The sequence below is a fragment of the Carlito syrichta genome, unplaced genomic scaffold, assembly GCF_000164805.1.
Source record: "Carlito syrichta isolate Samal-C Ts95f unplaced genomic scaffold, Tarsius_syrichta-2.0.1 Scaffold315490, whole genome shotgun sequence".
Lineage (NCBI taxonomy): Eukaryota > Metazoa > Chordata > Mammalia > Primates > Tarsiidae > Carlito > Carlito syrichta.
In genome coordinates, this window is record NW_007259586.1 from 834,184 (window position 1) to 846,953 (window position 12,770).

At 40.8% G+C, this 12,770-nt stretch overlaps 1 pseudogene; it reads left to right on the top strand.

The window, feature by feature from the left end:
• The first annotated feature begins 4,969 nt into the window (after positions 1-4,969).
• Positions 4,970-5,623, top strand: LOC103275482 (annotated as a pseudogene).
• Positions 5,624-12,770: the final 7,147 nt, after the last annotated feature.

A 12,770-nucleotide genomic window follows, 5' to 3' on the forward strand; every position in this document is an offset into this window, starting at 1 on the left:
GATTGCTTTGGAATGATGAAGAGTGTGTCTCTCATCCAAGAACTGAAATGATACCTTCAGGTGAGTCCGGAGTCCAAATCCTCAAAGGAGAGATTTAGGAAAGCATTTGAGAGGATCAGGTTTAAACCAAACAATCCCTTAAGAAGAAATTCCATTCAAGTCCTTTCTTTAAAACAGGAAATTAAACAAAGTCATTATAAGGCAAACTCAAGAGAGTGGTAGCACCATCCCTCCCAACTGTTAGCTGCATGAATTTCATTTTGGGTCATGTGTGAACTGAAAACTGTTTAAATTTGATCCTGGTAGCCACAGCTCTTTTAAAGTGCAACAATCAGAATTCTAGGCAAAATGTGTCATTTTAGAAGTATATAATAATACTTGAAATACAACTCTTTGCATAATTATCAAGCTTTAAGTCTCCTAGAGTATTATTTTAAGTATTTTATTAAATTCATGGACCTATTCCCAAAACTCTTGTAGCAGTGGACAGGGCCAGATTATAGAACATGGATTCTTTCAAGACCCTGGTTAAGTGAACATACTTTATTAAAATTACTTGTGGCAAGCCAGAAAACTCGAACTGGTGAAGCAGGCATCGGTTGGCACACCTTCCAGATGTTTTTATTTTTAAGTTTTCATTAAGTGAATATCAGCAGAATGTCTAATGCTATGTAAATGCAACAAGACTGAAACCCCACCCAGTAAATAACTCTCTCAATTGCTTTCAACAAAGCCTTCTCTCCACAACTGAATTGCACATTGTTCTTTATGAACACAAGAAGAAAGGCTTCATACACATCCTCTAAAATTCTTGCCAGGGCAGAATGTTGTTGCAAACTCCTCTTGAAACATTTGATGGTGAATGCTTAAAATTAATATGATTGTATTGGATTGGTTTTTCCGTGTGCAAAAATGAGGGATTTGGAGGAAACCGCTCAATTCAGTCAAAGTCTTTACTTGTTTTATTCACTGAGCTGTTCTCTAACAGATCACGGGATAGAGAAGACTAGAGGCGGGAGCCTGCGTGGCATATCTGAGAAACAGCAAGGGGGTCAATGTAAAGAACCAGAGTGAGGGGGAGGGGGAAGCTGCAGGAGATGAGGCCGCAGCAACACAGGACCAAAACTTTGGTATCTCCTCCTGAATAGGAAAGGGAGCAGCAATAGGAATCTCTGAAGCAGAATCGTGACAAGATATGGAGTTGGGCGTGGAATCAACTTCCCTGGACTATGGATCCCCAAATGGAAATCAGGAACTGTTGGAAAGAAGGGCAGAGAGCAGCTGCAGGGGAGACAGCCAACAGTGTGCATTGCATACTCTGTTTTCCCACAGTGAATGATAGAAAATAAAACAAAGTATGTTTTTGAAACCAGGAATACTCACATATGTGTAACATACACACACACACACTCACAGAGAGAGAGAGAGAGATTTTACATCCCAAATGCCTTTGTGGCTGTGACAAAGCGAACAAAGTACAGACACAAAAGAATTGAGAATCACTGAAGGGCTTTGATCAAGATTATTTTTTTAATTAGGCTGACTGAGGAGTTCAGACTCCTCAGGAGTATATCTTCTGGGTTCCATCTGTCCAATATTTCAGAAATAGTCTATTTTGGCAGTTCACTGTGTCTACAATTCTTACATAAAATATGTTAAACATCTGTCCCTGATCAACTTAAATATCACTGCCTTTATTGCATCTAATGCTGGCCTATCCAAATATAACTTACAAGAGAGGGCTTTTTTCCCTCATCCAGTCCTAAAAATTGCAACTTCACAGCATAATCATTTTCTCAGGAATAAAACAGAAAATGTCTAAGTATGACAATTATTCAGTTTCTTCAAAGACAGGTATCATTGATTTGGGGACCACATGGGTGAATTTGGTCCAGCTTGCATTTAAATATATATCTACCCTTGTTTACAGATCATAGTTTTATATATATATATATTTTTTTTTTTTTCCCCCAGCCAGGGCATCACTTAACCCATTCTACCTAAAAGAATTAATTTCCATCAGTACTAAGATGCCAGCTAGTGTGGGATTTCCACCCAACTGTCATTGACTCCCAAAACAGCCTCTTAAGAAAAGTTCTTTCCTTATACAACATCATGAACATTGCCTGTTATTAAGATCCTGTTGTGTGTGCAAGGCACTGAATTGAGCTCTTCACATACAATAGTCTAGGTTCACCCCTTATAGCTTTGTGACCTTATGTAGTATATTTATGTCTCTGAACCTCAGCTGAAAACAATGGAGAGAACTTCATGGGGTTGTTGTAAAGTTTAAATGAGTTAAGCCATGTAAAATAGTTACAATCAGCGGGGCTTGGTGGCTCAGCCTGTAATCCCGCGCCTTGGGAGGCTGAGGTGAGTGAATTGCCTGAGCCCGAGGGTTCGAGACCCGCCTGGGCAACTTGGTGAGACCTCATCTCTACAATACATCAAAAAAAAAAAAAATTAGCTGGCCGTGGTAGCGCGCGCCTGTAGATCCAGCTACTCGGAAGGCTGAGGGGGAAGGATCGCCGGAGCCCCAGCAGGTCGAGGCTGCGGTGGCTGGGAGCGGCCACTGTACTCCAGTCTGGGTGACAGAGTGAGACTCCAACTCAAAAAAAAAAAATAGTTACAACCATACCTGACCTAGCATATCATAAGCACTGGATGTATAGTCTATTAACTATCCTCACAACAAAGTTAGGGGAGAGTAACAATCGTCTTATTCATCTTATTGATTAAGGGTAAGATAAATAACAATAGTAATGATTATGAAGAATACTAATAACTGGGCTAAGCAAGACTCGTTTGTACATTATCACTAGTGTTGACCACACCCTTATTCCCTTTGGAAAATCAACCCTCAAAGAGGCTAATGTCACATGGCTGGGTTGACGGAACCAAGATTCAAACCCAGGTCTTCTGACAGAAATATCTGCACTCAGTCTGTTATACCAGGCTACCTCCACCCTTTAAGGAGTTTGGTCTACATGATAGAAATCAATTCTAAATTTAATTATGAATCAATTCTAAAAACCCACTGAGCTATTTTCTTCAACTGAGCAAATTAGTAAGTTTGGCATCATGATTTTTTTAAATCATGGATCTGACTTTATCAGGACTCGATTTCCTCAACTTAGTACTATGTTGCATTCCCCATTGTTCAGACTGCAAAAGAGAAAGTCTCTGAAATGCCAACCTAAATTCAGAGAAATCTTTTCAAGTAAATAATTTTGTTCCACTGAAGGATTCCAGGAGATGAAGTAGCACAGTACGCCCTCCAGGACACTTGCTTTTAGCAAGGCTCTTGTTTTTAGTCTGACTTTTAGCTGCTTGGCATCACAGTTTTTAAAAATGTTTTACTAAAACCACAACCTATTTCTTAAATGCTATGCTTTTTTTCTATCACTTCTTTTATTCAAAAAGTTAAAGTTATCAAACAAAAGACTTTAAAAGTATTTCTAAATATTAATGCCTATCTCAGGAAATGATTTGGCTGTAGGAGGATGGGCAGTCTATACAGTAGAGCCAATATTTTTATACTTAAGCAATGAGATTCAAGGATGTCCCATATCAAATATCCTGGGCTGATACTTAGAAAAGGTGCAAATTGCTGCCAGACTGATTGAATCTAGAGATTTGGTGGAAGAGCCAGCCATCTGTACTTTTACAAAATCACCTTGTAGTCCCTATACACAGTACAGGTTAAAACAGTAGCTTTACATATTTGACTGTTTCTCATTCTCATAATTTTTAGGACTATATGCAGCTATTTTATTTTGTTTCACAACAAAATACTTCCACGAAGTAGACTCATAACTATAGAAGTAATCCTCATCAAGGCAAAATCTGTTTTAATAAAAGGACTCATGTCTTTTATAGTTTTTCTCTAAGCTATTCCTCTGGAAACCTAAAATAAGACCTTATTATTTTTTTCTATATATCACTTAGCTTCTTTTCTGGTTAATGATCTCAAGTTACTTTCAAGTTTGCTAATTTTCTCTTCAACTATGTCCCACCTGCTGTCTAGTCCATCCATTGCATATTTTAATTTAGCAATTTTTTTTCACTGATAAGACTTATTTGCATGTTTTGTAAACCTGCAGGTTCTGTTTCCTGAACTTCCAATTTTTCACTATCGTTTCTGATATCTTGAATTTGAATCTTTTAAATCCTACTTATTTTATAAACAGCCATGTACTTAACAACTTTTTATTATATTTCACACAGTATTTCTATGTTTTGTAGCAGAAATAGTATCTAGGAATCAACTTTACTAAAAAAGTCTTTCGTTTGGGGCCTGATAAAGTCATAAATAAAAAGGGCATTTAAAGACAGAGTGGGACGGGGTGCAGTGGCTCATGCATGTGATCCCAACAATTTGGGAGGCCAAGGCAAGAGGACTGCTTGAGCCCAGGAGTTCAAGACTAGCCTGAGCAACATAGCAAGACCTTGTCTCTATTTTTTAAAAAATCACCCAAATTATTTGGGCATGGTGGTCCTTGTAGTCTCAGTTACTCAGGAAGCTGAGGTGGGAGGATCGCTTGAGCCCAGGATTTTGAGGTTGCAGTGAACAGTGATCATGCTACTGCACTCAGCCTGGGTGACAGAGTGAGACCTTGACTCAAAAAATAACGGATGCAGTGGTTCATGTCTGTAATCCTAGCACTTCAGGAGGCAGAGGCAAGAGGATTGCCTGAGCCCAAAGGTTCAAGACCAGCCTGGGCAACTTGGCGAGAATCAGCTCTACAATAAATTTAAAAAACTAGCCAGGCATGGTGGCATGTGCCTGTAGTTTTAGTTACTTGGAAGGTTGAGGTAGAAGGACTGTCTAAGCCTAGCAGGTTGAGGCTGTGGTAGCCATGAGCATGCCACTGCACAATAGCCTAGGTGACAGAGTGAGATTCTGGTTTTTTTGTTAATTAAATAAATAGGAAACGATCATGACTGTTCGGACTGGTCAGTGAGCCTGAGAAGGCTAGTCTCGGGATGCCATCCAAAGTCGGCCCCAACATAGGGGCCTGCACAGAACATCAGATATTTAGCTTCCTGTGATATGCTGATGAGCCGAACTTTTCCACTACATACCTCAGTTTTGCCAAAGGAGATATATGCAAGTGCTTTCTTCAAAATCGCCGCACCATTAATAAACAAAAGGAAAGAATATTCAGAGAGGAGAATTTTAGGATATTCAATGCAGGGAATGTATGATGTGGTATCAGGAGTGGAGGATTACAAGCATTTTGTTCCTTGGTGCAAAAAGTCAGACATAATATCAAAGAGATCTGGATATTGCAAAACATGGTTAGAAGTTGGATTTTCCACCTGTGTTGGAGCGATACATCAGTAGTAACCTTGGTAAAACCACATTTGGTCCAGGCATCCTGTACTGATGGGAGATTTTTCAAACATTTGGAGATTATTTAGTGTTTTAGCCCAGGTCTTCCTGGCTACCCAAGAACTTGTACCTTGGGTTTTTCAATTTCTTTTGAATTTCACTCACTTCTGCACTCTCAGCTTGCCACATTGTTTTTTGATGAAGTTGTAAAGAAGAGTATATAAGCTGTAAGATCCAGAAACGGACATACCTCAGGAACTAATGCTTCACGAAGTTCATCACACATAATAAGAGAAGAGAACTGGTATCACCGACTAGTAACCTTAGTGTGTTCACCTTTAGGAAGTGTTTTCATGTTTTCAGAAGTCAGGTAGCAGTTGTTAAACTCAGCTTTGAATATAAACGTGCACCATTGATAATTTGCATATAGAATATGGATGCTTTTACTTAAACTTATTTCTTCAGTCACATGTAACTCAAAGTAATATGTACATTATCATGTTCTGCGTTCAAAGTAATGGGATGTCATCACCATTGCTGAAATACTGACATCATTCTTCTGAGCAGAAATTGAAACTATAAATTTCAACCTTTTAATTATCACCTTACCTGAAAGAGATTAGTTAAGATAGTCACACAGTATGTATGATATTAACCATATCACGCTTAAGTTATTAAATTCAAACTATTTGTAACTTATTGTGAAAGGGTCTGACATATGGCTTTGGATATTTGAGTAATCATCATATTTAAAATACTGTTAATGAAGGTCCCCTGACACTTTTGATATTTTAAAATTGTTCTTATGAGTAGTAGATAATTCAGTGTTGTAACAAGTTTAGCTCCCAATAAACAGTAATTTTTTTATTTTGGGGGTTTTTGGGGGTTTTTTTTTTTGAGAGTGGTCCAGAGCTTTAAGCTACTTTCCAGTAGTTGATAACCTTCCACATCCTTTGACTACTCTGAATCATGCAATTGCGTGTCACGTTTTATCTACAGCAGATAGAGCTAAGTTGGTCATGTCTCCAGCACCATGTGTCTCTTTTTCTTCTATTTATTGTGTGTGCTCACTCTCAGTAATGTATTTCAAACTGATATTTTTTAAACAAATCAGTGAAAGGACTGACGTAGTAACTTAATAAAGTTAATTTGTTTCTTCAAGCAAATTAAATAAACAAGTAAAAATTAAAAAATAAAATAAATAAGTAAAGGCAGAGTAGTAAGTTTTTGAGCTAATGACATAACAGCCTGGGAAGATATAGGTATAGGTTTCAGACCCAGGTCCCAAGACTAAACACCGGATCTTATTAATCAAAGCTGACCAGAGTTTAATCTCTATGCTTCCATGGTCACTATAGAAGACCAGAGAGCACTATGTTGTCTCATGCTGGCAATTAAGTGCTTCCCCCTGGAAGTGAACCATATACTAACACTCTCAACTCATTAGCCGAATCAAGTCACATGTCTCCACTTCAAGGAGGCCAAAAAGTGCAATCCTACCATGCTTGAAAGAGGCAGAAAATTGAGTGAACAGCCCTAATGACTATTAGGTGTTTGTCTGAGAGTTACACGAGATAATGCCTACCCAAATCATGTGCCACATAATAAATAAATCTTAAGTATTGAGGTTTAAAGACTAATCATAAAGGACTGCTCATTGTTAAAAAGACTCATTTTACTATTGGAAGTGTAGGACTGCATATAGAAGCATTACAGTAGATTTGAAAAGCTCAATAAATAGCCGGGCATGGTGGTGTGCGTCTGTAGTTCCTGATACTTGGAAGGCTGAGGCAGAAGGTGGCCATGGCTGCGGTGGTCGTGAGCATGCCACTGTACTCCAGCCTTGGCGACAGACTGAGACTTGAAACTCACAAAAAGAGAAAGAAGAAACAAAGAAAGGCCCAGTAAAAGACTAGCACTAAGCATTTTTTTCTTAATAAATAAAGCTTGTAAGACCATACCTGGAACACAGAATATGAACACAGAACTTACAATGCAAATATCAAATCCATACAATTCTACAAATCGCATGTCATTTGTGCATCCCGATCCCGATTAGAACCAAGCTCTACAATGAGATCGTAGTAGTTACGAAGGAGATAGAAACAGTGCTAGTGGCCTAGTAATTGAGGATGCATGATGTGTTCTCTTTGGCTAAGTGATTTATGTGCAGCATCTCATTTCATTTTCACAACAGCCCAAGAGGCAGGTACTCTTTCCTCTCGATTTTATAGATGAGGAAACAAAGGCACAAAGAGGTCAAATAATTTGCCCAAAGTCCTACTAGATCACAGAGTAGTCAGAAAATATGGTGGAAGTGCAATAATCCTTTTGCTGTGCCCTACAGCCTCAGTATGTTTGGCTCCATATAGTCAGAGAACCCAATATGGTAGTAGCCAACCAATTAATTTATTTAGATACACATATGTGGAAAAACAACAAAAAACAGGAGTATGTTTTTGCCCACATACGTTTGAATATAGCTGCGCCTGGGTCTAAGTTTAAATTGACAAACAGCAAGTGTCTAAAAAGCAAACAGATCCCAGTCTGGTGAAGACTGATTACAATTACAAGAATGATAGGCTTTTTTCTGGGGTTGGGGCAAACCCAGCAAAGCGACAGCTATTTCTGGGTCTGCATCGTTAAAGGCAGCTAGGTGGCTCAGCCTGTAATCCCCAGCGCTTTGGGAGGCGGAGGTGAGTGGATTGCCTGAACCCGCAGGTTCGAGACCCGCCTGGGCAACTTGGCGAGACCTCATCTCTACAATAAATCAAAAAATTAGCCAGGCGTGGTAGCGCGAGCCTGTAGTTCCAGCTACTAGGAAGGCTGAAGCGGAAGGATTGCTGGAGCCCAGCAGGTCAAGGCTGCGGTGGCAGGGTGCCACTGCACTCCAGTCTGGGCGACAGAGTGAGACTCCAACTCAAAAAAAAAAGGCAACTGACGTTTGTTGGGTAATCATCAATGTGCCAACCACCGGGTGAGAACTTCCCACACATGGTCTCACTTAACCATCAAAACAATTCCAGCATTGTGGCAACTACTGTCCTCCCCATTCTCCAGATGAGGCAAATGAGGTTGAGAGGGGAGCCAGGCTTCAAGGCAAAGTCTGTGGTGACCCCAGCACCTCACCCCACCCTGCCTTCCCAGCGTGGACTATGAAGGATAGAGGTCAGTGGGGAAAAGCAGGAGACTGGAATTTCAGTTCTAACATTGCCATTTCCACAACTGGCAATTCTGTTACAGTCCCAAGTTCTATAGATGGACTTGAGTCTCTCCTATTGGTAAAATGTGAGTATGGCCCCAATTTTCCTACAAACCACCACTCTTTCAAAAACCTGGAACTTACAAAGAATTGAAAGTCTACTTTTTTTCTGAGAAACAATATTTTATGGACATTTTATTGTCATTGTGAAAAGTTGAAAAGACCAAAACTGTAGTAGTATTACAGAAATGTATCCAATAGTCACATCCAATCGTGTCTTGTACCTAGAATAAAATTTCCATGTTTCACCAAGAAATCTTCACTCGTAGGGTGGGAACTGCTACACTAAATAACCTTTATAATTTAATTCCTTCTAACTCTAAAATGTGACTGACCTATCACCATGTTTCTCAGTTGAAAGAGCAAAGAGGGGGGTAACTTTTGTAATCTGCACATCGTGTTCCATGTATCTATTGCTTTTGGGGGGAGTGGGGAGTGAGTGCAGTGGCACGGTCACAGCCACCGCAGCCTCGACCTGCTGAGCTCAGGCGATCCTTTCGCCTCAGCCTTCTAATTAGCTGGAACCACAGACGCACACCATGATGCCCGGCTAATTTTTTGTAGAGATGAGGTCTCACCAAGTTACCTAGGCTGGTCTGGATCCCGTGGGCTCAGGCAATCCTCTCGCCTCAGCCTCCCAAAGTGCGGGAATTACAGGATTGAGCCGCTGTGCCCGGCCTGTCTATTGCTTTTATAATACAAACAAAATCTTGACTGGTAAGGACACCCAGAAGACAGAGAAAACATTGTAAGATGTTTCAAATAGAATGAGAAACAAAAACACTACTGATAATGAATAAAGCATATCATTGAAAAAAATAGGTAATTAGCCATGATAAGGGCAATGTAAACAGGACCTAATTAACTGAACTTCTCATTACTGTCTCTTGATGCAGACAGTAAACATTTGGTATTTAGCTATCACACCCATGTGCACAATTTCTTAGTTGATCTTGGCTCAACTGAGTGGGTAGTAATCAAAATGTCCAGAATAGTTGAGGGCAGTCACAATGCTGAAGTTTTTGTATTCACACCATTTCCAATGAGCCAAAGACAACATGAGTATGAAATGGAGATGTTTCATGATATCAAACCAAGGTTCTTGTAAGAATTACTTTCACCTGATGTCTTTGTTTCAGCGGTCTCTGTAATCCCAAGGAAACAACCCATCACTCACCCCATGCCTTCCTTGAGTCTAGGATGGAGAAGAAGCTTAATTTCTCAGACAATTGCAATCTGGCTTCCATGCACATTGGCCTTCCTTTGCTCAGGACAGAGTTTCCAACAACCACCATGTTCCCAAAGCCAAATGAAGCCAGTCGATACATTTTTCTCCTCTCCTTCTTAACCACTTTAGAATTTCAGACTCTGTTGACCACTTACTCCTTAAAAATGCACCTGGTAGCCGGGCGCAGTGGCTCATGCCTACAATCCTAGTTCTTTGGGAGGCTGAGGCGAGAGGATTGCGTGAGCCCATGGGTTCGAGACCAGCCTAGGCAACTTGATGGGATCTCATTTCTACAATAAATCAAGAAAAATTCACTGGGCGTGGTGGCTCACACCTATAGTTCCAGCTACTTGGAAGGCAGAAGGATCGCCTGAGCTCTGCAGATCGCGGCTGCGGTGGCCGTGAGTGTGCCGCTGCACTCCAGCCTGGGCAAAAGAGTGAGTCTCTAACTCAAAAAAAAAAAAAAAGCACCTGCTTTCTCTCCCACTCCTGTAGTTATAGCTTCTCCATCTCTTTTGCTAGCTCATTCTTCTGCCCTCTTTTCCCCTTATAAATAATCACTATGTAATCTCATGCCCATACCGATTATATTTAAACTCTTGCTTCCTTTACATGCCTATTTCCAATTCTCCAATACGAAATGTACCAGTATTTCCAAATTGCAGACCTGTTCCGGTTGTTCTTTGTTCTCTGTCCTCTGGACTTCTTTTTACAAAGTCATTCTGAATATGTGACAATTAGGGTAGTTTGTAACTCCTCAGGGCTGGGTAAGTGACTGAGTCTGAAGGGGTAGCTGCTTTCACAAACATGTACTTCCTGAGGGGAAAACTGTACCAAGGCCACACTGAAGGGTGGATGACTCTCCCAGGTTTGTCCAGGAATAGGGGGTCTGCCACCTGAACTGTGGTTGCCAGAATGCATTCTTCTCGTTAATAAATTCTGTTTTCTTGTCAAATCTCCTTCTGGCTTAAGAACTGGATGTGGATAAGCATTATAAGTAGAGAGAACCAGTAGCCACTTGACTCAAGATACCAGGAAAGTCACTAGCCTATATTTTCACTCTTCACCAGCCTTTCACAGTGCTTGTTTCATTAGGATTACATTAGGCTGCTAGTAATACAAAACCCAAAGTAACAGAAACCTAGGTAGGTCAGGTATATTGGTTTATGCTATAATCTCAACAACTGGAGAGGCTGAGGCAGGAGGATTTCCTCAGGACAGGAGTTCGAGACCAGTCTAGCAAGGTACTATCTTTACAAAAATAACATAACGAGCTGGACATAGTGGCTTAAGACTGTAGTCCCAAATCCTTGGGAGGCTGAGCGGGAATGACTGCTTGAGCCCAGGAGTTCAAGGTTAGTGAGCCAAGATTGCACCACTGCACTCCAGCCAGCCTGGGTGAAAGAGCGAGACCTTGGCTCCAAAAAAAGAAAGAAAGAAAGAAAAGAAACATAGACAGTAGTTCATTTATCTCTTACATGAACAAAGTCCAAAGGTAAGCAGTCCAGAGCCGATGATGTCCTCCCTAATCATCAGATATAGGCACCTTCCTCCCAACTTCCTGCTCTACTCTGACCAACACACTATTTCCACCTCATGATCCAACCTAGCTGCTTGATCCCCAAGCTTCATGTCTGTGTTCCAGCCAACAGGAATGGACATGAAAGGACACACCGCATTCCTTTAAGGGCACACTTCCTGGAAGTTGCACAGACCACTGTCCTTGCATACTATTAGTCAACACTTAATCACATGGTTACCTTAGCAGCAAGGAAGACTGGGAGATGGAATCTTTTTTTGTGAATGATCATGGTCTCAGCTAAAGGATAAGTGTTCCAATGCCAAGGAAGAAGGGACAAATTTACCTATGGGAAAAAAACTGTCTGCTGCAGCACCTGAAAGTCCTTTGTTGGAGACACAGACTTTTAATTCTGAAAGATTTTCAGTGACAAACTCCACCCTCCCTATTCGGTACCATCATGGTTCCTCAGCAGGCATTGATTTTTCAATTCCCTTTCAACGTGACATCAAGATCAAGGGGATGTCAGGGTGAGTGGGGAAAATTACTACCAAGAAACATAGATGTTCTAAAGTCAGAAGGACCAAGACATCAAATGTACACAATGCATTTAATAATTTCAAGGGGAAAAAGCAATTAAACAGAGAAGTTAGGACCCAGTCTACTGTATGGCTATATATGGCCTTGAAATTAGATTCTTTCCTTTGTAACCTGGGAATAGTCGGTTATTGTGAGGAAAAAATAGTAAGGGGTTTTTTTTGTTTTTGTTTTTTTGAGTTGGGGGTCTCACTCTGCCACCCAGGCTAGAGCGCAGGGGCATGGCTACCGCAGCCTTGATCTGCTGGGCTCAGACAATCCTTCCACTTCAGTCTTCCAAGTAGCTAGAACCACAGGCATGCACCACCATGCCAGGCTAATTTTTTTTTTGATTTGTCGTAGAGATGTGGTCTCACCATGTTGCCCAGGCTGATCCCAAACCCATGGGCTCAGGCAATTATCTCGCCTCAGTCTCCCAAAGTGCTAGGATTACAGGTGTGAGCCACCGTACCTGGCAATAGTGAGTTTTAAAATAGTTTTTAAAACCCTGCGTACTTTGCCTTGGTGGGTAGTAGACATTAATCAATGTTTCTGTAACTCGCTACAAATATTAGGTGGAACAAAAACCACCAGAATAAAGCCAGGTTCCAAATGTGGATCTGACATTTTCTGTTAGCCTAGCTAATAACCATGTACTTGTTATAAGCTTCATGAAGGCAGGAGCTGTTTTGTACGTCACTGGATCCATGGTGCCTCGCATAGAGCCTGGCATGTGGTAGATGCCCAGGAAATATTCCTTGAATTAAATATGTGAAATACCCAATAGAATCTGTCAATTGTGCAGCAAATGACTAGGAGCACTACAGCAGGGACTACATAAGAGTTCTAA